The following is a 26903-nucleotide window of genomic DNA, read 5'->3' as shown; positions in this document are numbered from 1 at the left end:
AGAGTCTAAACACAAAGATTGGAAATCTCCGAATTTGTGTGTGTGTGTGTGTGTGTGTGTGTATGCTTAAAGGTTTACTTCTTTTATTTGAAAGAATTATAGAGAGAAAGAGAGACAATGTTTGATCTGCCTGCTCACTTTCATTGACTCCAGTGGCCAGAGCTGAGCTGGTTTTGAAGCTGAGAGCTAGGACCATCCACTGGCTCTCCATCTGGCAGAGGGGCCCAAGCACTTGAGTCATTCTCTGCTGCTTTCCCAGGCCGTAAGCAGGGAACTGGATCAGAAGCAGAGTGGACAGGGTGCACACTGGCTTCTCTATGGTGATCTAGAACTGTGAGAGGAGGATTAGCTTGCTACACCATGCACCATCTCCTGAATGTGCTTTATATTGAATTTTATGACAATTTGATGAGTTGCCATAAAAGTTAGAATTTATGAAGATAAGTAAGTCTTACTGTGAAATGTAAAGTGTAACCTTAGATTTTAAAAATAATGTGCCATGACAACTGTCACGTAAGCTTTAAATGCCATTTTTTAAATATTCAGTGTTCATTTTAAAATAGAGTGAGACATTGTTTTGCAGTAGCTTCTCTCTATACAGACAGTGTAGAACTCACCCTGAGTGACTATTCGAGTCTGGATACCAAAAAAAAAAAAAAAGTTCTGACCCTGTTGTTGGATGTGCCGTACTAGCTAAAGGGTGAGGGGGTTTGAAAAGATACATCAGCTATTCTGAAACAAAGAAAGAAAGAGTATTTTCTCGTGGCTAGCGTTGCAGATCAAACCACAGAGAGCACCACTGGCAGCCAGTGTTGGAGCAATGGTTCGAGTTCCAGTTGCTTCTATTCAGATCACCTCCCTGCTCTCTTTGTGGAAGTCTGGATTTGTCTGGGCCCCGTCTCGGCTGTTCTAGCCGCTTAGGAAATGAACCAGCAGATGGGAAGTCAGTCTTTCTCTCTTTGTCTGGCTCTCTCTTTCTCTGTCTTCCCCCTTCTTCCTCCCCTCTTCCTCTCCCCTATCACTCTGCCTTTCGAATTAATATATGCTTGTAAATGGTAATATATTCTAAGTTACTTGTTATTTGCAGCTACTTAGTTCTTACATATGCTGTAATATAAAAACCCTAAATAACTGAATTTTGAGGCATTCATTTTTTGTGATTTTGATTTATGGCATGTGGCAAATAATATGTGTTTCAAATTCCTTTTTTTGGGAAAGACTTATTTTTATTGGATAGAAAGATCAGATTCATGGAGATAAAGAGATACAGAAAGATCTTCCATCCACTGATTCACTCCCCCCAACTGGCCACAACGGCTAGAGCTGAGCTGATCTTAAGCCAGGAACTAGGAGCTTCTTCTAGATTTCCTATGCAGGTGCAGAGTCCCAAAGCTTTGGCCCATCCTCTACTGCTTTTGCAGGCCCCAAGCAATGAACTGCATGGGAAGCTTTGCACCCGTATTGGCTCCTGGCTCTTGCTGGCCAAGGACGTAGCCATTTAGTCACAGTGGCAGTCCCTCCATTTACTTTTGGCCATCATATGTGATCTTGATTTATGTCATTAGTCTTTGATGTGTTATTTTTTCCTGAGCCTGGCATCCTAAAGACTTGTATGACATTATCAATGAATTTGATAGAAAAGCAAGCTTAGTCATTGTGGAGCATGTTTTTATTATTAGCATTTGGAGTTGCTTCCTTTCCATTGTCTCAGTGCCAGTAAGTTTCTTCTTGCCATACTGGGTGTTATTCTCAGGTTGCCAAGTAATTTGTTTTCTAGGCAGAAGTTATCATTCTATATTAATATGCAGTGAAATCTAAACATTAGTGCTTAGGGCTTGTATTGTCTGTATTTAGTGATGTCTCTTCCACAGGTCCCGGTTCAGAGGTGCCAGTGAGGAGTGGGAGTAGAGAGAACGGTTACCTGTCTCTTAGTCCCTCTCACTGTGGGCCGGGGCCTGGAGACCAGATGTGGAGGCGTGTGCTTCTGTTGCCGGCTGCACAAGACCAGTCAGGAACTATACAATTGACAACTTTTCAAAATAGTTTAGACTTTTTGATTCTTATCCTGATCCCCAGTTTTTTTTAAACTGATACCCTGATCTACTTAGAAGGAGGGAGAATGGAGAATATACATTTAAAAATCTTCTTTGAATCTTGCAAGAACATGACTGTAAACAAATTCAGAGTCTTAATTCCAAATGAGGGAGGCATCCTAGTAATAATAAAACAATAAAATGATTTTACTTTGCTCATAGAAAAGATAAAATGAGAGAGTTAATAGAGACTGCTTTATGGTACTCTGAGCCTTGACCTAAAGGAAATTCTGTGCAGATAAAAACATGCGTGGCCAGATTTTTTTCTTGAGCTTTGGTTTCAAATGTGCCGTGTTCTGGGCAGTGGAAGCGATACAGTGCCTCATTCTCCTGTACCTGCTGTATCAGGTGATCCTGTGATGTCACTCCTACTCCAGCTTCTCTGTGTGGATTCAGTCCTCTGCGAATTGAACCGAGTTAGTAAAAAGATTTCATCCAGACTGTATTCTCTTAAGTGTAGTTTCACATTTTTTGTCAATCCCTACATAACACGTGTACAGTTCGGTGCAACAGCACTTACATTGTATTGGATGTTACTAAGGTGGAGATGATCTCAGGTGTTCAGGACAATGTGCCTCGGCCCTATACCGAAATGATGTGTTCTGTGAAGGACTTGTACGTGCACAGGATCCCAGGGTTCGAGCCTCTGTCGAAACTGAGGGAGAAATGTATTTGGTCACTTGAAGCAACAGTTTATCGTCTCACAGTTTTATAGGCCCCAAAACAGAACTCGGTGTTTCTGGGTTCAAGTCCAGGTGTCGGTGGCTGTGCTTCCTCTGTAGCTCTTGGTCCCTCGCCTTCTGCAGTTTTTGCTGGCTGCTGGAACCCCTAGTGCGCAGCCTCCCAGCTTCACTCCCTGCATCCCTGACTCCTGCTGTCTCCTTGTCTAGTGTTGTATCTCCCTATGCCTTTCTTAGAAGGACATTTGTAATTTCATTTATTTCAGGACTTGTCTGAATATTCCGGGTGAGTCTCCGATCTCTTGACCCATAAACTAATAACATCCTCACACACCATCTGTCCATATGTGCTCAGCTCTGGAAGTTCCAGGATTAGGATCTGTCATATTGGGGGCCCACCGTTCGGCCCGTGATGTAAGTGTTCCTGCACTGCACCAGCCTGCACCTCTTCTGTGGGTTCAGTTCACGGCACTCAGAGCGGAATGGACACGGTGTGATCTGCCGCATTGCTGAGGACTAGAGTGAATGGATCCAGGAAAACTTGCCAGTCCCGGCATTCAAAGGTGTGGCAAGGAGTGTGAGCATTGAGGAGAGGGACTTTGGACCATTCCTCAGTTTGGGGTAGCTGGTCCAGGCATCTCTGCATGTGTTCAACTGCCCACCCCTCCTACCAATGCTAGTAGTCGCTAGATGTTGTCTGCTTAGTGACCTTTCCACTGATGCCAGTGTGATTACTGCTTCGCCTCCCACCAAAGGAGCTCAGATCCATTATCAGCACCACTCACTTTTGTTTTGGGGAACTTAATGGAGAACTGGTCTTTGTGCCTCAAACCCCACCCAGTGGCTGTTAACAGTGTCACAGGAGATCAGAAATCTTACTGATGAAGTGATGGAGAAAGTCAAGTGAGATGCTAGGATGCTTCAGTGATACCATTCAGTGAATAATGTTTAAAATGAAGACTGTGAAACAGCTGAAACTGCAAGCAGGATAAATCAGGAATACTTTTTTCTTGTTTTCATTAAGGAGGAAAACTTGACACAACCACGCATTCCTATATGTATATAGTTACATCTGTATTTAATGTAGGTATATGTGTTTATTGTGTTATAGTTAATATACAAACAGAAATATAAATAAACATGCATAGGCTCCGCAATAATTATTTCTGTAATTTTCACTTATAAATTGGAATGCCTGGTCAAAAATAGCTATTTTACTTTACCCACACTATAATATTATAATCAAGCTGTGACCTTAATAATTTATATTATAGCTTCTCTGAATAGAAATGGTGAAAAAGTTGTAGTCTGTGTGAAATGTAGAGCTGGCAGGAATTTGTTAAACATAAACAGTAGTTTAGAATGTCTGTGATTTTAATCATGTATGGTGTATATGTTTGAAAAGATTGTAAATTCGCCTTGTTGTCAAATAGATCTGTTTCGGCTTTGTAAAAATGCTTGAAACAGACACCAGCCTCTCTGGTCCTAACAATAGGAGGACACCGCTGCCCAAGAGAAGCTGGTGTGCTGTTGGAATGGCTAAGGCTGCCGCCTGTGCTGCTGCCACGCCATTTGAAGTGTTGGCTCATTTCCTCCCTGCTCTGCTGCTGACCAGCTCCCTGCTGATTTCCTGGGAAAGCCAGGGCAGATAACCAAAGTGCTCGGGCCCCTGGGCTCATACGGGACACCCGGACGAAGGGCCTCACTTTAGCATGTTCCAGGGCTGACCATTAAGGTCTTCTGGGTAAAGTCCAGGTGGATAGAAGATCTTTCTGTCTGTGTCTCTCTTCCTTCACAGCCTTTGTGTAACTCTTGTTTCAAAATCAAGTACACACACACTCACACACACAAAGGAGGAGGACAAAGCACTAGTGTTATGTTATTTGCCTTTTCCTTTTAATAACCTGCTTGAAAATTCCGATTTCCTGTTACTATGGAATGAGGCAAGTCTTCGATGAAGAGGCAGTGTGTCGGCTGCGCAGGAATGAAAGGAGATTAGGTGGGAGTGTGAGGAGCGTTGCTGGTCGCGGTGTCTGGCTCCTCGCAGAGGACGGGCCTCAGAGCCTTGCTGTGCTGTCCTCACCGTCTCAGCACCCAGAAGAAGAAGACTGAAAACAGAAACCAACTGCTCCTCAGGAAACTTGCCTTTGAGGAAGGAATTCTGCCTTTTCCTTTTACTTGAATATTTATTGAGCCAACTTTCGTAAATATACTTTTTGGAAATGAACAGTCTGAAAGAACTTTGAAATACCAATTCTTGTGAAATGCACCGTGACAAATAGAGATGAGGTCAATTCTGAATGGATTCAAACACATGAAATCGCTTATTTGGACTGCTGCTGTTTTTATTTTCTTGTTTAAAATTTTTTGTTTGATTTGGTTCAAAATGACTTTTTTTTAGAGAGAGTGTGAATCACAGTTTGTGTTGAGTATTTGTTAATTTAATTCTCTATTCTTTTAAAGCTTTAAAACGGTAAAAGCAATAATGAAGAAAGATTTTTGGGGCGAGCACAGTGGCACAGTAGGTTAACCTTCCTTCTGCAGTGTGCCAGCATCCCGTATGTGTTCCAGCTGCTCCCCATCCTGTCCAGCTCCCTGCTGATGTGCCAGGGAAACAGCAGAGGTTGCCCCAGTCCTTGGGCCTCTCTGTCCACATGGGACACCCACAGAAGGTTCCAGGCTCCTGATTCAGACCAGCTTACCTCTAGGTATTGTGTCTGTTTGGTGAGTCGACTAGCAAATTGAACATCTCTCTCTTTCTCTTCTATAAAATCTGCATTTCAAATAAGTAAATTTTAAAAATGAGAAAGGAAATGTTTTTTGTTGACTCTGTGAAAGTATTCCTGCGTGCCTGGAGGATGTGGGCTGCAGTAGGCTCCCCAGGTTTCTGTCAAAGTCCTCCCAGGGCCGGACAGCTCCATCCCATCCAGGCATCAGCATTTCCAGCTCGCCATGCTGTGGTTCCGTGCAGATAATCCATACGGAGAAGGTCTTAGGTATGTGTTCAATTAAAGTGCATTTAGAATAATTATAGGCATTGAGACCAGTTAGAACACTTCTTTTAATTGTTCAGCAAATAAATGAGGAAGCCATTAAATACTGAAGCGCTGTGGTGCTTACACACAAGAGGACAGACGCTGGGGGTGGCTGGGTGAGAAGTGGGTGAGTGCGGGGACGGGCTCGTGGGCGAGGACTGGCAAAGGCTGACTCCAGAGCTGGAGCTTGCTACTAGACAGGAGAGTGTGCTCTGTTCCCAGGAGGAGAAGCTGTGAGAAGCTGCAGGAGTTAAGGTGTCCAGGCCGCGAGGGAAGCTATGATATTTAGTTGTGCTGAACTTACAATGGCCATCCGTTACTCTAGACTATATTCGATAATATGGTAGTGTGTTTTATTTTTCCCTTTGATAAGTAACTTGAAAGGACAGAACTTTGTTTGCAAGGATTTATCCTGTTGTTTTCTGAGCTTTAAGTGTGTATATATTTGTATGTGCACAGAAGCTATATTTATATATATAAACATACATATAATATTAATATTTAAATGATACCTTTCATTGTGCAATCTCAAGAGAAACACTTTCTAAGTTAGGTGCTTCTTTACCTTAAAGAAGAAAATTGTTTATTTCTGTCTCTTTTTGTAGCGAGACTGACCAAAACAGCTAGTAAATAAATAAGAGATTTTTTAAATGACTGCTGTGAAATATAGTAACAGAAAACTTTGTTAAAGAGAGTATGTTCTCTTTTTGGATTATTGCAAGTTTCTTATGTGTGATGTGGGACGGTATATGTGTACTTTTTCGATGTAGACTAGCAAGGGTCTTGTGTGTCACCGTGAGTTCAGGGAACAGTTTGTCCTGGCCAAATATATGATATTCGTGTAATGGTTCCTGAGGAAATGAACTGATATTGCCATTAACTGACAGACGTGGTATTATATGGGAGTAGCCTGACATCCGTACTGAGGTGTGCCTTGTACGTCTGTACTGACTGTACATGTACAAGTGGTAGCTGGGATGAGGCAGATTTCCTTCGTTAAAACTTCTGCCTTCATGCTCTGCAGTGACTTGCACGTTTTACATGCTGCTCTGTGTAGTTGACTTGGGACTTGGGAACAGGTTGCTTTGTTGAAATGGAAATACCTGGCCTGAAAATACTGTTCTTATGTGAATAAAATTGATAAAAACCTAAAAAAGAAAAAAGGAATGTGGAGTATTTTTTATATTTTGGTTCTTGTAACCTAATGTGATGGAATTTTCAAATCTCGATGAATTTTAACAATTAAGCAGGCAAAGACCATTGTGAAGTTTTATTTGCAGTATATAATATTCCTTTTTGGATGGGTAGTGACACATTCCTAGTTAGTTGTCAGTGCTTTAAGATCTGTGAAATTCCCTAATTGGTGTTCTCACAGGTACTTTTAATGGAAATAACCTCTTTTAATGTAAAATGTTATGAAAGGAATCTTGTACTCTGTTATGTCTGTATCAGGAACATTTTGTTTTTGATGTTTATATGTTGTGTCTCTTGCCTCTTAGAAGAATGTGTGTATTATGATTCCTGTATCATTGCTTGTGCGATACTTTGTTTTCTTATTCTGAGTTATCGAATGGTGTTTTAAAGTTCAATTGTTAAATGATTGGTCTTTTTTAATTTTCAGAAAGCATTGTCACACAAGCTGTGTGTCTCAGGATTGATAGCCTCCCCAGATCAAGTAACTGATGTGCACTCTGTTATTATAATCCGCTACCCAAGACATGTATATCATATGAGGCCCTTTGACCTGCCAGTTATCTCTTACTATAGAGTTCAGTGTATTGCTTCTGGCTGGAAACACTAGTTTTCATGACTTTGAGGCAATAAATAATTCTCATTTATCTGGCAGCAACTTGGTGAAATAACACTGATTTTTGGTTTTAATGCTGACTGCATTTATTTGCCTGGGATCAGCATTTGATCGCTGTAGTCTGGAATCTCCTTCTGGAATCTCCAGAGTTAGCTGGTTCTGCATTCTCATGGTCCCTGTGACTGCTCTTGGAACTAACTTGGATACTGGTTTTTTCAAATGTGAGAGTATTTATAGGCAAGTTACTTGCCTGCATTTATTTTTTTCCAGTGTGTTAAATAATTATACAATATTTGTAAATTAAGTGAAAACACAAGTTAAAATGCTAGCATAGTGTTACTGTCAGTAATAATCATAGTGAACTTTCAATTTTATGCATCTATCTGTTTTGTGTGTTTGTATGTGATACAAACTATCAAGATACTTTTTAAGTTTTTTTTCAGATTATTCTAAAATACTTTAGTATTTTGACTGAATTATGGTATATCAATTTTTAAAAAAAGATTTATTTATTATTTTTATTGGAAAGTCAGATTTACAGAGTGAGAGAAGAGGAAGATCTTCCAGCCACTGGTTCACTTCCCAAGTAGCCAGAATGGCTGGAGCTGAGCTGATCCAAAGCTTGGAGCCAGGAGCTTTTTCTGGGTGTCCTGTGCAGGTGAAGGATCCCAAGGCCTTGGGCCGTGCTTGATGCCCTCCCAGAACACAAGCAGGAGCTGGACAGAAAGTGGAGCCTCTGGGATTAGAACTGGTGCCCATAGGGGATCCCGGGCATGCAAGGAGAGGACTTTAGCTAGCCTCTAGGCTACTGTACACGGCCCAATCCTTGGGATTTTAAGCTCAAGAAATTTTGGGAAAAGGTACTATCTGTGGTATTAATTCTTTTATGTTGGTTGAGATATTTTAATATCATTACTGCTTGGTTTGTTGTCATTTCTTTTAACCTTGTTTGTGGTTAAACATGAGTTGCTGCTCCCTTGCAGCCTTGGCCATCCCCGTGGGAAGTGATGTGTGTTGGAGTGTTGGACATCCAGTAGAGAAGCAGTAAAGCTCGACTGGCCAGCAGAGAGCGTGGGCTGCAGCTACCCGCACTGTTGGCATTGCACTTGAGCCTCACCCCGAGTGTGCACTGGTCTCAGAATGAGAAGTCATTATTCTGAAAATATCAAATGGGTGTGAGATAAGATTGCCTACTCCATTTAGTACAGCATCTCTTGCTGGGAAGGAAGCTATTTAAAGATATTGGGAGGGAGTTTCTAGAGTTAGGAGAAGATGACATCAACCCCCTACCCATCTCTGTTGGGTACTTGTTTTAATAGGGTGAGGCAAGCTCAGCACCGTTGCTTGGACCATTCATAGATGGTGAGGTCATAGGTCAAGAGAATGCCGGCATTTCTCTGGTGCACGTGTCTCTTGGAGTGTTTTGAAAGGCACACAGAATTTCGCATTACTTCAGAAACATCTGTGGGGCAATGTTGTTCTCTGACGGATGTCAAAACCATGTCATGGACATGAGTTGGTATTTGTTTTACGAGGGCATGATGGGGTGCCGCAGTGTACGTCACTGAGGTCAAAACAGAGCTGTGGAAATGAGCCTGTATGTGGAAGTTTGTCTAATTTGGGCAAAGTGGCTTAATAGGAGTGATTTCTTCTATAGGCCAGTACAAATTCCTAAAGGATCATTTATGTAAATCATATATAAGAAAAAAAATTAGGGAAAAATTACAAAATTTAAATGCTGTTAACAAGTAAGTCTTGTTTACTTCCTTGTTGTTTTATTCTTTCCAGAATGTCATCATTTGATACATGGAGGCAGGGCTTTCCTGTGAGACAACTTCCTGCCTTTGTTTCTAGATTTGGTTTTCAGTAATCAGACACAAATATTTGTTTTATATTAGTTAATGTTTCCATGAATCCCTTTGGGAAAACACAAAAAAAGTGTTGCAGGTGGTGAGAGTAGGTGAGGAATATCCATTATGCATGAGGAAGCATTAAGAGTTGGTGAAAGTCCAGTGTTGTCTATTTTGGGAAACTGTTCTCATGGTTATTCATCAGCCTGTGTGTGCGTGGCATCTGCCCCACCTCTTGGGTCGGAACCCGTTTTCACGGGAGGGGGCTGTATCCTCAGCTGTCTGCGTCGCTGTAAGAACCTGGTGTCCTCTTGGTCAGCTGCTGTGTCACTCCAAATGCCTAACAATTTCTCATGCTTGTATTTATTTACTGAGCTTTTTTCATTCTCTTAAGGATATCATTATTGCCTGTTTTCTTTTACTGTCTGTTGTACAAAGAGGTACACCATTACATGATGAGCAACTCACCTATTTAAACAGAAAAAGAGTGCCTTGTTTCACTACAGTTATGTCAGGTCATATGCTGAGAATTACATAGTGTTCAGAATACAGGAAAAGTTCACTATCTAACGACAGCCTGGATGAAGGAAAACGTGTCAAATGGTGTTTCCTGTTTGTCCATATTGATTGACTTAATATCGGGTTAAATTTCATTAAAAACAAGTAGTTAGTAATTTTCCTATTTTGGTTTGTAAGTTGGGTTCCACAAAGTGTAAGTTCGATGTAACATGAAATTGCTGCGGGAAAACATTGAGCAGCTCACCAGAATTTGAAGACTGAGTGACAAGTGCTTGTCCTGGTGTTCAGGGGTCTGGGTGTCCTAGGAGAACGCCTCGCTTTCTGGCTGGCTCTGGATTTGGACCTGGGAGGCAGCAGTGCAGTGAGGCTGCGCGGTGAGGCTGCGCGGTGAGGCTGGAGGCTCCCCTGGCGGCTTCCCGGGCCTTTGGTTTCTGCCTCCGGCCTGGCCTAGCAGAGCCTTGCAGGTTAGGGCAGTAGTTACAGGATAACAACTTTCTCCGCTCCCTTTTCTCTTTTTCTCTGTCCTTGTCTCTCTGTTTCTGAAATATGTATTTTTTTTATGGCAGAAATTGATATTTTAAAAAATAATTCTTACTTGCAGGACATGATTTTTTTATGTGAATGTATGTATCTGATTCTAAAAATAGAATCCTCTTGTTAATATTCAATCATTGTTTCCAAATCAAATCAATTAAAATTAAATTTGATTAAAAATGGCATGGTTTGGAAATCAATGTTTCATCAATTTGTAAATTGAATCCTTTTATATTTAAGAGTTGCTTTTTGCATTTTATGTGTTCTAGAAGCTATTAATACTACCAAGTAGAATGTCTTCTATGTTAAAAAGCATTTGAGCTTATAAAAACCAAAATGTACACTGGCAGTCTTTTTTGCTCTTTGGCCATACTGTGTTCAGAAAAGCATCAGTTTGAGTGTTTGCTGTAGTTCAGCACACTGTAACACCCAACAGCATTGATAAAGCTCGCATTACATCTCTTAACCAAAAGATCAGTATATTGAATATTATTGGTGGGAATTTCATGATGGAATTGGGATAAGTATAGCATATATATTTTTAGAAGCGAATGATAGTAAATATATAGATTTGTATTTACATATTAGTATTTTGCAACTTTATGACATTGCAGAATTTGTGAATGATTTTGTGTTTTTAGTTTTCAGGTTTAAGATTGCTCCCAGCTTGTTGAGTTTAGACACTTTGAAAATACCGTTCAGCTTCTTTACATGCATGAATATCTGCTTAACTATTGTGATCCTATGCAACATTCTCATTTTTAAGTCACCATTTTTTAATAGGTATGACCCATTGTTTGTAAATAATTAAAATTATAGTGAACAATTTTCTCAGAGTAAGGCTTGAAAGTTGATCTTTTGTTAACATCTAAAAGCTACATTATTGTCTTCCTTCTGTACAGTACACCCTAAATCTTTCATGATTTTTTGATATATAATTGACCAGTACTGCTTGCAAAAAGCTTGTAATGTTCTTGCTTTTTATTGCATCTGTCATCGAAAGTACACGTTACAGTTTTAAATTGCTGATTTATATTTTTTTGTTGAAAGCAGTAGAAACCAACTTAATTTTATTAACAAAATATCTTTTGATTCTGCATCAGTTTTAGCCACTTTCGTTAAATGCTAAAGGAAATAATTTTTTCTTATGACTCAATCTGTAGAAAATGAAAAGAATTTTAATGTTATGGCAGCCATCGTAAACAGTACATTAGGTTTTCTGTAATAACATGTACCGTGAAAAAAACCTCATTGTGGCAGCATCCTATGATTTTTACATCCCAGTGAGGAAGAAAGCACATTAGTAAGTATGAGTGCTGCGTGGTGTTTTACCTGTGTGGCCCTGCCATGTCCTAGGTGCAGACCAGCGACTTCTGGACTGGCTGAGAGCCGCTGGCAGCCATCACTTCCCTGTGTCCTTTCCCCTGGAGTATCGGCAAGCACTCCCCGAAGCCAGTCTGTGTTGCCGAGTCCTAGATGAGGTCTTCATGGGTGCTGACCATAAAAAGTTCATCAAAGTAATGAGGCGAGGAGAGAGCTTGGTGCTCATGGGCAGAGCTCAGCACCAAGGAGTGTGAACTGGCTCCAGCTGTGACAATAAAACAGCAGGTGGCTGCTGTCATTAGGGGTGGCAGATGAGGCAGGGGACTAACATTCAGCCCACAAAACTCATTTGTTAGCCATCGCCACTGTACCATGCAAAATAGCTTCCATCTCCGTCAATTTTCTTTGCAAACTATTACACATACCAATATTAGAGCTGCACGTGTGCAGGTCTCCTGTCTTTAATTCTCCTCTCTCCTCTTCCCTTATCTCTGCCCTTACCTCTTCTGACCTTTCCGTATTATCCCTCCACCCCAGACATTTTGCCATGAAGTACTGCTTCATCCACCTAGTCTGATTGCTGCTTTTAATATATTGGTGCTGTAATTTTACCCAGGTGCTTCAGTTACTGTTTACCACCATGGACTAGTCAGTGTGGACGTTCCTAAAGCTGACTGACTTCCTTGGGAATTTTGTATTATCGTTGTCTTCCCTTGTGAGGAAGTTAGAACTATAGCCAAAAACTGGAGAAAATGCAGCAGAAAGATTGGAAATGCTTCATGGATTTATTGAGGAGCTGTACTGCAAATTTCAGAATTTATTGTTTTCAGAATAATTTCATTTTAGAAGTAAAGCATAGTTTGTAAATAATATATTAGACAGTGGAAATCTTAGTATATTGTTATGGTTGAAAGTACAACAGTAGGTCAAGTCTTAATGTCTTATTTGGGGAGTAAAGCTCCAAATAATGGAAGCCATACTTTTCCTTTAATACAGTTGGGAGAGGAAATTAAAGAAGTGTAAGAATAAGTAACTAGAAAAAGAACCATATTATTGCCAGCTATAAAAATTAGACCAGTGTGAAGTTCTGTCACCCTTGGCTTGCTGGTTTGTAAAGCAACAGAAAGGCCTCAGTTCGTCTCACAGAGTGAAGTGTTACGACTAAGGAATCTGTACTAATTGAGAAGCGAGATGCTGCGGGTTGTTTAACCCGTGGACACTGCAGACCACTTACTTTGTGGAATGCCTTTCTGCACATTTATCAGTGGAAGGAACTTAAAGCTTTTTCTCTGTTTTTGTTGTCCTGGTGTGTGATTTTTTTTGTTGATCAGATTTTCCCAGTGTGATCTGTGTGTTCAGTGAGCATTTTCTGGCACCACAAAGATGTGAGATCGTCCCCTTTCCTGCAGCCCACCACGTGTCTCATGGGAAATTTTAGTTGTAAATTAAGAGCTGAGTGCTAGCTGAACTCACTGGTTTTGGAAATTCCTTTCCAGAACAGATGTCTTCATTTCTTCTGGAATGGTTTACTAAAATATTTTTTCCCTTTATGTAAACTTGGAAATGAAAATCATGTACTAATCAGAATCGCTGTAATTGTTTAGAAGTCCTTTACAGTTTGTCCATGAAGATCTTCCTGGATGTTTTTCCCCTCTGTTTTTCTTTTCTTACCTAGTACATATTTAATATTTTCAAAGTAGCATTTCTCATGATTTCCCTTTTTCTTTCAAAGATGTCTTCTTCCTCTTGGAAAACTGGTAATTGTAAAGTTTTACTCTTTATTTGAGAATTACTTGAATCCTTATTGATACTACTGTATTTTCCCTACTTCCTCATTTTGCAGTAATTTTGGCCTGCTTAAATAGAACTTGCAAAGCTACACATTGATATCTGAACATTAAAATGAATATCTGAATGGGTTTTGTGTTTATCTATGGTGCAACTGAATGTTTTTTGCTGTTTAACTGGGATTCATTTGTTAATTGTGTATAGATTGTAGATATTTCAAATAAATTGAATCATAAAATTGATGACTTTCAAAAATTAATTATTTACTTGAAAGGGTTTCAGAGAGGGAGACAAAGAGAGAGAAAAGAAATCTTACATTTGCTTGTCCGTTTTCCAGCAACCAGCTGGAATCAGTCTGCAGGCAAGAGTCCAGACCTTCAGTTAGGTCTCCCACATGGGTGATGGAAGCCAAACACTTGGGCCGTCTTCCGCTGCTTTCCAGGCTGTTAGCAGGGATCTGGATTGGGCGTGGAGCAGCAGGGGTGTGGCCTTGTACATGTGGAATGCGCTTGTTGCAGATCATGGCTTTACTCTAATCCACAATGCTGGTCCCAGTAAATGACATTTTGTGTCTGAGCTTGTTCACTTAATGAAATATTTTCTTGATTCTCCCATATTACAGTATGCACCATTCTTTCTGTTGATTGATAGCACATTTTATTGATACAGTAACATTTCATGGCATCTAGATGATTTCTACTTTTGGATGTTATGACTAAAAGAAAGATTTCTATGCAACTTTTCTTCTGGACATACGATTACTTCCCTGGGGTGAGAATTACATAGCGAATTTGTGTAGAAAGGCATGTTGAACTTTCTAATCAGTGTCTTCAACAGCGGCTATACCATTTTACATTCATACTATCAGTATTTGAATATTTCAGTTTTTCCACATCCTCACCAATGTTTGTTTTTGCCTGAAAGTTTGATTATCACCAGCCTATGGATTGGAAGTGATAGCTAATTGAAGTTTGATTTGTCTTTTTTTTTTTTTTTCAAGTGAGTGCAGCTTTTCTTGTGTTTGCTGTCTGGTTTCATATCTGCTCATGAGAAATATTCGGGTAGTTTAACTGTTTTTCACTTGTGTTGTTTTTTTATTGTTGGTTCTTTGTTGAGTTCTTTATGAATAAATGTCTTCAAAATAAGAATGATTTGTAAATTTTTGCTCTGATCTTTATTTTGTTATTCTGTGCTCCTGCTGTGTCATTTCAAGCACATTTAAATTCTGATGAAGGTCAGCTGTTTGTGTGTGTGTGTGTGTGTTTTGTACGTTTGGCATGATGTAGAAAAAAACCATACTACATTGGAGCCCCAACATTTGCTCCGTCTCTTCTCTCCAGTTTCACCGCTGTCTCCCTCTAGAGCATCTAATACACATAAAGATCATGAATTTACCTCTCACATTTACAGCTTTGAATCATTGAGTTCATTTGCATATACGATGAGGTTGCAGCCCATTGTTTCTTTTCACATGTGAATATCTTCGTTCTTTCCTTAATGAGAAAATTGAGTTGGAAAATGTTTCCTTGTCCAGTTTTGAAAGAATTGGTGTTAATTATCTTTAAATGTTTTCTACAGTTCAGCGGTGAGACCGTCTGGGCCTGGGCATTTCTTTGTGGCCTGTTGCCTGATTGCTCATTCAGTGTCTTTGATTTTGCAAGTTACTCCTTTGTTATTATTTTCCATGATAGTTTTTCAGGTAGAGGGATTCTGCCCTCCCCCTCTTGTCATCCTGTTTTCTCCTCCCATCATTTTTTTTTTTTTTTTTGCATTTTATCACAGTAGTATAGTCCTTTAGTAACTCTTACAAATTTAACATTTTGCTCTCTAAGTGTATCTCCTCTTTTTAGATCTAGGCAAAGGTGGAACATCTAATATTATCCTGTCAAGATGTATTGAACTGATAGGGAGTCCTCTTTTTATTTGGATATAGTGAGACATACTGCAACATATCTTCACTTCCCAGTATCCATTCTGTAGTTCTTCAGTGAGTGTATGTGTATACCTGGTTACCTACATATCTGTTTTGTGTTTTGCATGAAGGTTGTTGTACTGATGCTTTTCACAGAGTGAAATGGTCTCAAGCGGAAGCCAAATTGTTGCAAATGGTAGGATTTCATTCTTTTTATGGCTGTGTAGTATCCCATAGAGTAGATCTTCTCATATCGTTTAACTTATACATTTTATTTTTTCCCCTCTGTTTTATTTTGAATTTTATGGTACAATTCCATAGGCTCCAGGATTCCCTTTACTCCCTCCTTGAGTTCCCGCCCCCAACTGATTTCCCCCATATTATTACAGTAGTCTAGTCCTTCATAAGCAGTCGTCAGTCCATCATTCTGCTGTTTAAGTGTATCCTGACATTGTTGGTACAAACAGTGGCAGATGGTTCAGCATCCTAATGTCAAGATATATCCAGTCGCTTTTCCACCTTTTAGCTAAGATCAAGTGAAGATATATCCAACAGTTTCATTGGAAGTCAGTCTTTGATTTGGAAGTAGAGTTGCATACTGCATTGTATCCTCACATCTGGATATGATTTCTCTTTATACAGTTACAATACATTCTCCTAAATGAGAAGCCATGAAACAAAATCAGCAACAGGAATAAAGTTACAAAAATTTACAGCACCATGGATACTGAATAACCAGTGTGTTAATGAAGAAGGAATCATTTTCTTCAAGAAGGCTTTTTTGTTTTCTTTTTCATTTGCTCATCAACAAACTTAAACATATTCAAGTTTTTCTTCATCATTAGACTTTAATTTTAACCACTTTGTTAACATATATATATATATATATAGTAATTCTTGTTCATGTTTCTTTTAGTTTTGTAGTCATTAGTAATTTTCCTCTCATTTTTAATAATTTGAGTAACTTTAAAAAAATCAGTCTAGTAAAAGATTGTCATTTCTGATGATCTTTTGATCTTTCCAAGGAACCAGCTGGGTTTTTTTTTTTTTTTTGCCAATTTTTAATCTTTTGTTATTTATGCTCTAGTTTTTATTTCTTTTGGTCTACTTGGTTTGAATTTTTATTTTCTTCTACTTTTTTTTTTTTGTACATAAGATGTAAGGCTGTGGCATCAGGTTGAGATCTTTCTCTTTAAATGAAGGAGTTTGCAAATATACATTTCCCTCTGCCCACAGCTATTGCTCCATTTTATAGATGTTCATATGTTCTGCTTTTGTTTCTTTTCTTATTTTCCTCTGATTCCTTCTTTGATCTATCTGTTCATTCTGGAGGAGTACCTTGCTTATTAATTTAACAATAATAACTGGATCCCTGTATAATCACAGTCATACTTTATTTTCGTGTGTCAATAAAATTGTTGGTAGGAAGCTGCTGTTCCCTAAAGAAACTGCCCCTCCAAGAAGCAGTTCCCAAGGTTTCGGGAACTGAGGCCCTGTCCTGTTGCAGGTGTGGCTTCAAGTCCTGTGTGTTCATAAAGTTGACACACTGTTTTTGTTTTTTAAAAATATATTTTATTTTTATTGCAAAGTCAGATATACAGAGAGGAGGAAAGACAGAGAGGAAGATCTTCTGTCTGACGATTCACTCCCCAAGTGAGCAATGGCCGGTGCTGCGCCGATCTGAAGCCAGGAGCCAGGAACTTCTTCTGGGTCTCCCACATGGGTGCAGGGTCCCAAGGCTTTGGGCCATTCTCGACTGCTTTCCCGTACACAAGCAGGGAGCGAGATGGGAAGCGGGGCTGCTGGAACATGACCCAGCACCCATATGGGATCCCGGCTTGTTCAAGGCAAAGACTTTAGCTGCTAGGCCACAGTGCAGGGCTCTGTTTTGTTTTGTTTTGTTTTGTTTTGTTTTGTTTTGATGCTTTCCCAGTTTGTGGTGATCTGACCCTTGTTTAGGTAGGATGTTGTAGGATAAGTTTCCCTAGAATCGTCTCTCAAAGTCAGTTCACAAGGAGTCACGGAGTTCCTGCTGCCTTTGCTGCTCTGCTTCGACCTGTTTGCCCTCTGCACATGCACATTTCCACTGTCCTCTTCCTGCATCCACCTTCATGTGGGTGAACGCAGTTGGCTGGTCAGCAGCGAGGCAGTATTCAGTGGTCTTGAGAGTTCTGTCTGGGTGATCTGTCCTCTTGGTACTCTGCCCTGTGCAGTTCAGCTGCCTGGTCTTTGTGAGAAGGACGGCAGGCTGTGGCATAGACATACAACCAGAACCTGCCCTGTGAACTGCAGCCCTGGCCTGGCTGGTTAGTGGCCAGGGAAGATGAGTCCTTCTTGGATTCCCTGGTGCGGAGGAGACTCATGTGGGATCTGCGGTGAGTCGTCATAGGCCTGCCTGTGGCCTTGAGCTGGTGAGACTGTGTGCTTTCTGATTCCACACAGGGCTCTGGCTCTGGAGTGTCCATGAAAGTGGATTCTGGGAAATGGAAGTTAGCCTTCTTGTCATCTCTTGCACCCCGAGTCTACCCTTAAAAACTCTGCACCCACATATATCTTCTCAAATCGTGTGTCCTCCGTAGTAACCAAGGGCCAGTGTGCGGTTACTGGCCTGTCTAGCTAGATCCAAAGGGACTGTTTCAGCCATGTGTTCAGTTTTGGGACTCTTCATTCCTCTGGTGTTTAATTCACATTCCTTCTTTGCTGTCTGTACTTTAAACAATGAATTATAAAGATAGAATTTCAAATATATTGTTAATATATCATTCTATTTAGATGATAAGGGAACTAAATATGAGAAAGAATTTAACTTTGACCTTACTATTTAAAATATTCTTGGATCTTTCCTATTTTGATTGATTCACTTAGTTTATTTTACTATAAATTTTTATGGAAAAGCAATTCAGCCAGAACTCTCCCATTAATTGATGCTTCTGCGTTTCCCTGGGCCACAGTAAGTGATGATGATGGTCTCCCTGAAGCATTGAGTGCTTCTGGCCAGACCTACTGAATCAGTCCTTGCAGATTAATTTGCACTCCATGCTATTTTATTATTAAATGATTGCAGTTTTCTAATTTTATATACTTGTATCCCTTAAAATCTACTCAGTTACTGTGTAAACCTTGGCACAGTATAGATGCTTGGTAATGTGCACCCAGGGAGGCGACACGTGTTTGATCTCTGCTACCTGCACATGCAGCCTGGTTGGAATTCCCGATTTTCTGACTTTGGCCATGCCCAGCCTTGCCCAGCCTTGCCCAGGCTTGCCCAGCCTTGCCCAGCCTCTGCTTTGAAGGCATTTCTGGAGTGAACCACAAATGAAATGTGGCTCTCTCTTTTTATCTCTTACTCTCATCCTCTTCGTTAAAATTGCTTATTAGTTCCTTATTAGAATGCTTTGTAGGGCCTGGTGCAGTGGGTCAGAGGCTAAATCCTCACCTTACACATGCTAGGGTCCCATTTGAGCACTGTTTCGTGTTCCACCCATCCAGCGCCCTGCCTGTGGCCTGGGAAAGCAGTAGAGGCCGGCCTAAAGCCTTGGGACCTGCACCTGCGTGGGAGACCCGAAACAAGTGCTCCTGGCTGTGGCTTATCTCGGTTCCAGCTGTTGTGACCACTTCATGGGTGAGCCAGTGGGTTGAAACACTTTCTGTTTCTCCTTTTCTCTATAATCTGCCTTTCCAATAAAAATTACTAGATCTTAAAAAAATGTTTTGCAAACTGCAAAATATTGTATTATTTTTGCTTTTTGTATACAAAGACAGACACCATATAGAATTTGATTGCACAATAATGAATTTGGGTGATAGTTCCTTATGTTTGTATATGTGTAAGTCAGAATACAGAAGTACATGTAATTCTATGCAAATAGGTTTATATTGCACGTAACATTTTTTGTTCCTTTTAAATTTAGTATATTATGGTTAGTTTTCTGTACTTTTAATTGGTGCACACAATTCTTCATAATTATGCCACTACTATTAGCATTTAGATTATTCTTTTTACTTATAATGTGGCTTTTTACATTTCTTTGCAGGTTTATTTTTGACAGCATATTCTAAAAATTAGAAAAATTGGTTCAGGAAGTTTGCTGAAGGCTTGCTTGCTTAGGATTTGGTATTGTATCCAGGGAGAAAGGAATGATGAAAGGTTTATGAGCTTTGGTGTCGTATTAATATGTTTACCAAAGCATGTGTCCTGGTGTGGGATGATTGACAGTGAGGAACACCTTGAAGCTGTAGCACTCAGCTTAATGGTTTGAACTAGTTTAATTAATGTAGGAAGAAAAATGTAATGTCTGCATGGTGAAAAATCGTGATTTATGAACATCAGGGTACGTTTGCTAAATTGGGAAGATAATACAACTGATAGAATTAGGGAATTCTGCAAGAGGTCATTATTGAGGAAAGATCGTAACTGAGTGTTGGGTGTGTGTGAAGGTACCTGCAATTCAGGCAAGAAAAAACACAGGTGGATGGTCCTGGGAGGAGATACAGCTCTGTTAGAAGCACCCACATAGACATTGGACTTGAAATACAAGAAATGAGTTATACCTTTGATCCAGGAATAAAAATGTCAGCATGGGCAGACATGATGAATGCGAATTGATGATTGTAAGGAGTAGCAGTTGATCAGAAATGGCTGGAGTGAATTATTATTGAAGTCAGAAAACAGTTTCAACAAGAAGTGGAGAATTACGCATTTCCTTTAAGCATTATGAAAGGATCATTTGAATGAATGTTTTACTTCCAGAGAAAAACTTATTTATGGAATAAATTTGTATGCATGGCAAGACTTTAGGGAGGAATCTTTGTGGTTGCTGTTCGCCTCTCTTGGACACCTGCAGTCCTTTGCTCGGGGCCTCAGGTTTTTCCTGCAGGTCATCACGCAGCCTCTGATCCTGCAGTCCTCGGTCCCCTCCTTCTTCTGCCTCCCACCTCTGCTTTCGCAAGGATCTCATGATCAAATTGGATCTACTCAGAGGATCCGAGGCATCCTTGCTGTGTTCAAGTTAGATTACTAACAACTTTAATTCAATTTACACCCTTCATTCTACTTGGACATGTGCCCAAGCATCGTTCCAGATTTTAGAGACTAGTGTGGGATAGATTTCAGAGATCATTGGTCATGTTATATAAGGTTACTTACAGAAATGCCACTAAATAAAAACAAAGATTGACAATTCATCTTTTATATAAGTAGATTGAAATCAGTGTACAAAACTGTGGCATAAACATTCTAATTATGTAGCATCAGTTTCAGAATGATCATGCTTTAGTAATCAAAAAAGGTTTATTAAGCAGCTAGGAAACTTTTTTTAAACGATTTCATTTTTTACTGGGAAGGCATATTTATAGAGGAAAGGAGAGTCAGAAAGATTTTCCATCTGTTGGATTACTACCTGAGTGACTGCCATGGCGGGAGCTAAGCCAATTCAAAGCCAAGAGCCAGGAGCTTCTTCTGGGTCTCCCACGCAGGTATAGGCTCCCAAGGTTTAGGTCATTCTCAACTGCTTTCCCAGCAAGGCAGGGGGGACTGAATAGCTGGGACACGAGCTGGCTTCCATATGGGATCCCAGCACATGCAAGGCAAGGATAGCCACTGAGCCGTTGTACCATACCCGAAACATTGATTTTAATGACAAGTGACATTCACTCAGAGTAAGATTAAAGTCTTCATAATATACTTGTGTTTTTTATACCGATATGTGTGTTTATACCAATATGATCAGTCTTTGGGATATTATTAATTAATGTTTTCTTTGTACTTTGCTTTTTAGTTCCATATGAATTAATAAAGGAATAGATTGCTTATTAGTATGTATTATTGTTGAATATTCTGGGTTTTTTTTGGCACTGACTTTCTACTAGGAGAAAGTTAGATGAATTTGTTTTTAAACCTTTCAAGCTCAGGTCATGATCATGGGCACGGCAGTACCTGGTCAGTTGTAGCTTTAAGCATCACTCTGAGGCCTTGCTGGATGCCGGCATCGTCCCCCTGGAGGTCTATTTCTGTTACTGGGACTTCAAACTTGTTAAATGTAGATTAGATGTTGTTCATTTTTTAATATTCTTATTCTAAGTATATAATTATCTGAATGTTAATGGAAAAATGAAATTAGTTTGAATGTTGAAAACTTCAAATTCACTCAGTGGTTTTAGTATATACTTTTCATGAACGCTTAATGACTCACTATATACGCATGGTTTAAAAAAATTTTGTACTGTAATATTGATTTTTAAATTCAGTTTTCTAGAATCTTTTTAAAAATACCCTGTGTGTCTTTCATGCACAGATGGTATTTATGGTCGTGTACAGCTTGTTTCTTTATTCTTTCTGTCTCATTCTGTCATGATTATTCTTATAATAGTCATCTTTACTGAATGGGCTGTGTAACACATGGTGGTAAATATTACATGTTTATTATATTATGAGAATAGTCTTAGCACCACACTCTAGATTAGAAATCGGGGGGCGGGGGCACCTCTGTGGCTCAAATGGATAATCCTTCACCTTCAAGTACCGGCATCCCATAGAGTTGCCAGTTCGTGTCCCAGCTGCTCCACTTCCAATCCAGCTTCCTGCATGTGGCCTGGGAAAGCAATAGTGAATGGGCAAAAGCTCTGGGACCCTGTACCCAAATGGGGGGACCTGGAAGAGGTTCCTGGCTCCTGGCATCAGATTGGCTCAGCTTTTGCTGTTGCAGCCACTAGGGCTGTGAACCAGCGGGTGGGAGATCTTTGTCTCATTATCTATTTGTAAATCTGCCTTTCAAATAAAATCAAATCTTAAATTAAAAAGCAGAGGATCCACTAATATTTTAAGTGGTGCAATTGCCCTCTTCGTACTCCGTGGGACAGTCACGATGTGCCCTCTTGCTCTGAGAAACCTCTGCTTAAGTGACAGTTCTGGCACATCGTGTGTGTATCCTGGTTTCCACGTCCTGTGGACTGTGCTAGCATTGCTGTGCTTACCCCAAGATGATAGGTGGTGTTTTCTTAAAGATTTTTAAGATTTAAAAAAAATTTTTTTTAAGGCAGGGCTATAGCCTAAGAAACAGGGAGGAAGAGGGTGAGAGAAAGAAGACAGAATGAAAGAGAGAGAGAGAAGAGAGTCTTTTCCATGTGCTCGTTCACACCAAATGGCCCCAATGGCTTGGGCTGGAGCAGGCCAGTGCGAGCCAGGAGCTTCTTATGGATCTCTTGGTGGTCCAGGGCACCAGGTACCTCAGTCATCCTCTGCTGCTTTCTCAGGCTTGCTAGCAGGGAGCTGGATCAGTAGTGGAGCAGTGGGGTCTTAGAACTCTTGATCAGTGTCCTTTTTCAAGAGGCTTTCAGGGAACTTCTTGCCGTGCCATAATGGGAGAGCACATAGCAGGTCTAGTTTGAGGAATCAGCCTTCATCATTCATTCTCTACCTAAAGGTCGTGAACTCCCCCGTCTGCCCAGAAAGACAAATGATCCAGTTGGGAAGTCCCTGGAGTCACCAGGAATCTCTGTGTAGACAGGATGATGCTGCAGTTCCAGGATCCCCCAGGTTATGGTTGTGTGGCTGCAGTGGGCCTCCAGTTACCCCATGTGCGTGCTGCTCTGTTGCAGTGCCTTGCTCAGTAAGTGGAGCTGTCCTCCCTCAGTGTGACTGCCCGGGACAGTGTAGCACCACTTCCACACTGGCCTCTGCAGCAGGCCTCCTTCATCTCAGCTGCATAGGAGGATGTCTACTCAAAGATCATGGGGAATTTAAAGCATGCATTTTGTGTCCATACTTTGTGTTTTTCATAATGTACATTTCAACTTTTCGAAGACCTGTTAATAACCAAAGGACACATAATGAAGCCGTTTGTCTGAGGTCACAGAGACTCGATGCTTTCCGGTGATTTGGGGAGCCTGAGGCACAGAATTGCCTCATGGGAGTGTCAGTACTGTCCTGTGCCTTACCTGCTTCCGAGGGATTAAGGTTGGGTACCTAGTGTGATCCCTATGGTGCCTGGCGGGAGAGGGAAGGAGGGGATTGGCATGAGAGAGAATGCCCAGTGGCAGGCCTACGCAGCAGAGGCCAGAGCAGCGTAGTGCTTTGATGGAGCCATAGCTGAAACCTGGAAGGGGGCAGCATTTCTGATGATGGCTGGGTGTTTTATGTGTAGATCTTTTTACATTAGGAGACTTGATAAAATTTAGAAATGTGCACTGAACACTGAAAATAGTATGATTTTTAGAAGAATATTACAATTTTGAAAGAAAAGTTATAGTCAAAGCTCAGTCTTCATTGAGCCATTCATTCACTTGGCTACTGATAATTATTTTTATTTTTGAGGTTAGTTTAATTAGAAATATCAGTGGGAGGAGCCAGTGAGACTGTTTTCATAGAACGGACATCTGTGGTGGCTCTTTTTCTTCTCTGTTGCGGTGCACAAGTTTGGTGTCCTGTATTCTTTTCTGTTCCCTGTCCTTTTTCTTGAGGCATGTTGTAAGCAGAAATAGTATCTGATTTGTATCAATGATTTGAGTACTGTGGTTTCCATGATAAACATCTCTCATTTGATGGGTGCTATAGTCTGATCTGGTGTGTTGATCAGTTCTTTGCATAGGGTTTTAACAGGTGTGTTGCATACTGGAAGTGAAGTTCTCATTTTCAGTTATGCGTGTTCATGTAAGGAGTCATCTGAGCTGACGAGCGCGTGCTGTTGGGAGCTGCAGTGACTCTGCTGACGCTCTTGTTCCTGGATGTGACTCTAAACTGGCAAGCTTGCAATGAGGACATCGCCTGTGTTAGCGTTTGTTGTCAGAGCCACAGACGCACGTGTGCTTGCGTACGTTTTCTGTAATTCCCACCAACACCGTCAAGTGTTGTTCTGATGAGTTCACTGAGAGTGGGAAGTGCGGAAGTGATGTCATCAACAGTGTGTGGACATGACCTCCTGTCTTTGGGTCTGGCCTCCCTTGCACTATCCTGCCTGTTTGCGGAGGCAGATCTCCTCTGGTCGTCTGGGATTTGTGCTAAGATGACAGGGAAAAAGCCAGAAGTGTGTCAGTGATAGGACAGTCAGACTTTATCTCAAGCAGACTTTACCAGCCAACCTTGTATCTATTTTCTTCTTCCTCAACAGAGATTGTATGCCAAAAATATGGAAGAAAACTTTTTTAAAGATTTATTATTATTTATTTTTATTGAGAAGGCAGATATACTGAGAAAAGGAGATATAGAGAGAATGATCTTCCGTCCACTGATTTACTCCCCAAGTGGCCACAATGGCTGAAGCTGAGCTGATCTGAAGTCAGGATCCGGGAGCTACATCTGGGTCTCCGATGCAGGTGCAGGGTCCCAAGGCTTTGGGCCATCCTCAATTGCTTTCCCAGGCCACAAGCAGGGAGCTGGTGGGAAATGGAGCAGCTGGGACATGAACTTGTGTCCATATCGGATCCCTGCACATGCAAGGCGAGGACTTTAGCCACTAGGCTACCATGTTGAACCCGAAAATGTTTTTTATACCATATAGTCTGTAGGGACAATATTTTGCAATAAGTTCCATTAATTTGTTTTGTTTTTTAATTGGGAAGTATAAATATAACTGTAATGCAGGTGATAATGCTGTTTTGATACTGTCTTCCATTTAAATAATATTCCTATCAGATAACTTTAGATGCTTGCACCCTGTTACATCATGCAGAGATGCTGTCTCCCCCACCAGCCTTCCTGACTCAGTTCCTGCACCATGGATTGTTTTCTCCACATGCCCTTCTTCCAGTGTCTGTCTCCTTGACATTAGGGGCTTTTATGAGGTTAATGTGTGTACTACAGCTGCTTAAGCCTTGTTCATTGAATTCATAGTAAGTATGAAAGTAAATGGCTGGCAGCATCAATGAAGAGGCTGCCCCAGGCCTGGGCAACTTCTTGCACTTGGTAGCCCTATTAACTTTTCCCTAGAAGAACAAAGATTATTGGTGCTCCAAATATTAAGTATTAGATGGGACAGGTGTCATCCTCCATCTTCCAGTGTTGGCATCCTACATGGGCACTTTTTCCTGTCCCAGCTATGGTTCCACTTCTGACCCAGCTCCGTGCTTTTATGGCCTGGGAAAGTAGTGAATAGCTTCAGTTGTTGGGACCTCATACCCGAGTGATAGACCTGGGAGAAGCTCCTGGTACTTTGCTTGGGACTGGCTGTTCTGGCCTTTGTGGCCTTTTGTGGAGTGAACCAATGGATGAGAGATCATATCATCTCTGTGTAAATCATCCTTTGAAATAAAGATAGATAAATCTTAAAAAAGATTAAGTATTAGAGACCATCAGGTGATGTTAGGAAAAATATTAGGCAAAATATTTTCTTCCCTGTTTGCTTTTTCAGTTTGTTCCTCTGTGCTGTGTAGAAGTTTTGCTACAATTTTTTAAACTTTTAAAAATCTTAATTAGTAAATTTTTTCTACTAAAAACTATCCTGTGATATCTAAGTCAATTCTTTTACATTATACTTACTCATGTAAATAAGCTGTGCTTTGCAACTTTGGGTTTTTAACCTTTGTTGTTGGCTATTAGCTTTATGTCTTTTTAATTATAGGAAAATAGAGGACAGTAGGGAAGTTATGACTTAAATGGACCATTCTTATTACTGTGTTCTTTTTTAAGGAAGTGAAAAATGATATTTGTTTTATTCAAATCAAGCAGAAACAAAAATAGAATATTTTGTACTGTTAATTTTTGTTCTGCATTTAATATTATCACAGTTTGATTCTTTGTATGTGATAATTGTCTTTCCACTTTGAAGATTGATGGTGTGATTGGTTATTTAGAGTTTGTCTATACTTGTTAGTATCTCATATAAAACAGAACAAATATGATTTTCATTGTACTTATATACATTATTTCAGTTATTAAGCCACAGTTCTTTGAAGGAACACAGGTGTGCTATGTTGGCCTTAACATGAGTGTGAACAGGACAGATGCCGTTTTAGGATTCTGTTGTGAGTCGTCATGCAGTCTTCTACCATTGTCCATTTGTGCAGGTTCTTCCAGATGAATTCCGTATTTCATGTTAAGACTCTTTCAACATGCCAACTTGATTTGTAGCCCTTCATATTATAGAATGCTAATTAAAATCATATTTTTGCATATGTCACGCCTTTCATGTACAAATGCAAATAGATTCTGTTGCCTTTCAGCTATTAGTAATTAACTTTATGAAGGACAGCTGTAATACATAATTAACAAAAATGTTTGCTAGCCCTTTTACACTCAGTTACAACAGTATTTTTTTTATTAAGAGAAGCATTTTAATCTGATGCTTCTGATTGAGATCAAAATTGTTTTAAATAATTGCATGATGTAATCAAATTGATGTTGTTGCTCCGTTCAGTGGAAGAGGTGTGT

At 40.3% G+C, this 26903-nt stretch overlaps 1 protein-coding gene across 1 annotated transcript in view; it reads left to right on the top strand.

Annotated features, from left to right (window-relative positions):
- The window catches only part of ZNF407 (zinc finger protein 407), a 399980-nt gene that overhangs the window by 113097 nt on the left and 259980 nt on the right, over positions 1 to 26903 (top strand). The gene's annotated exons all lie outside the window — the stretch shown is intronic.

This window comes from Ochotona princeps, chromosome 18 (assembly GCF_030435755.1).
Source record: "Ochotona princeps isolate mOchPri1 chromosome 18, mOchPri1.hap1, whole genome shotgun sequence".
NCBI lineage: Eukaryota > Metazoa > Chordata > Mammalia > Lagomorpha > Ochotonidae > Ochotona > Ochotona princeps.
The sequence above is the reverse complement of the archived record's forward strand: the minus strand, read 5'-3'. Positions and strand labels throughout refer to the sequence as shown.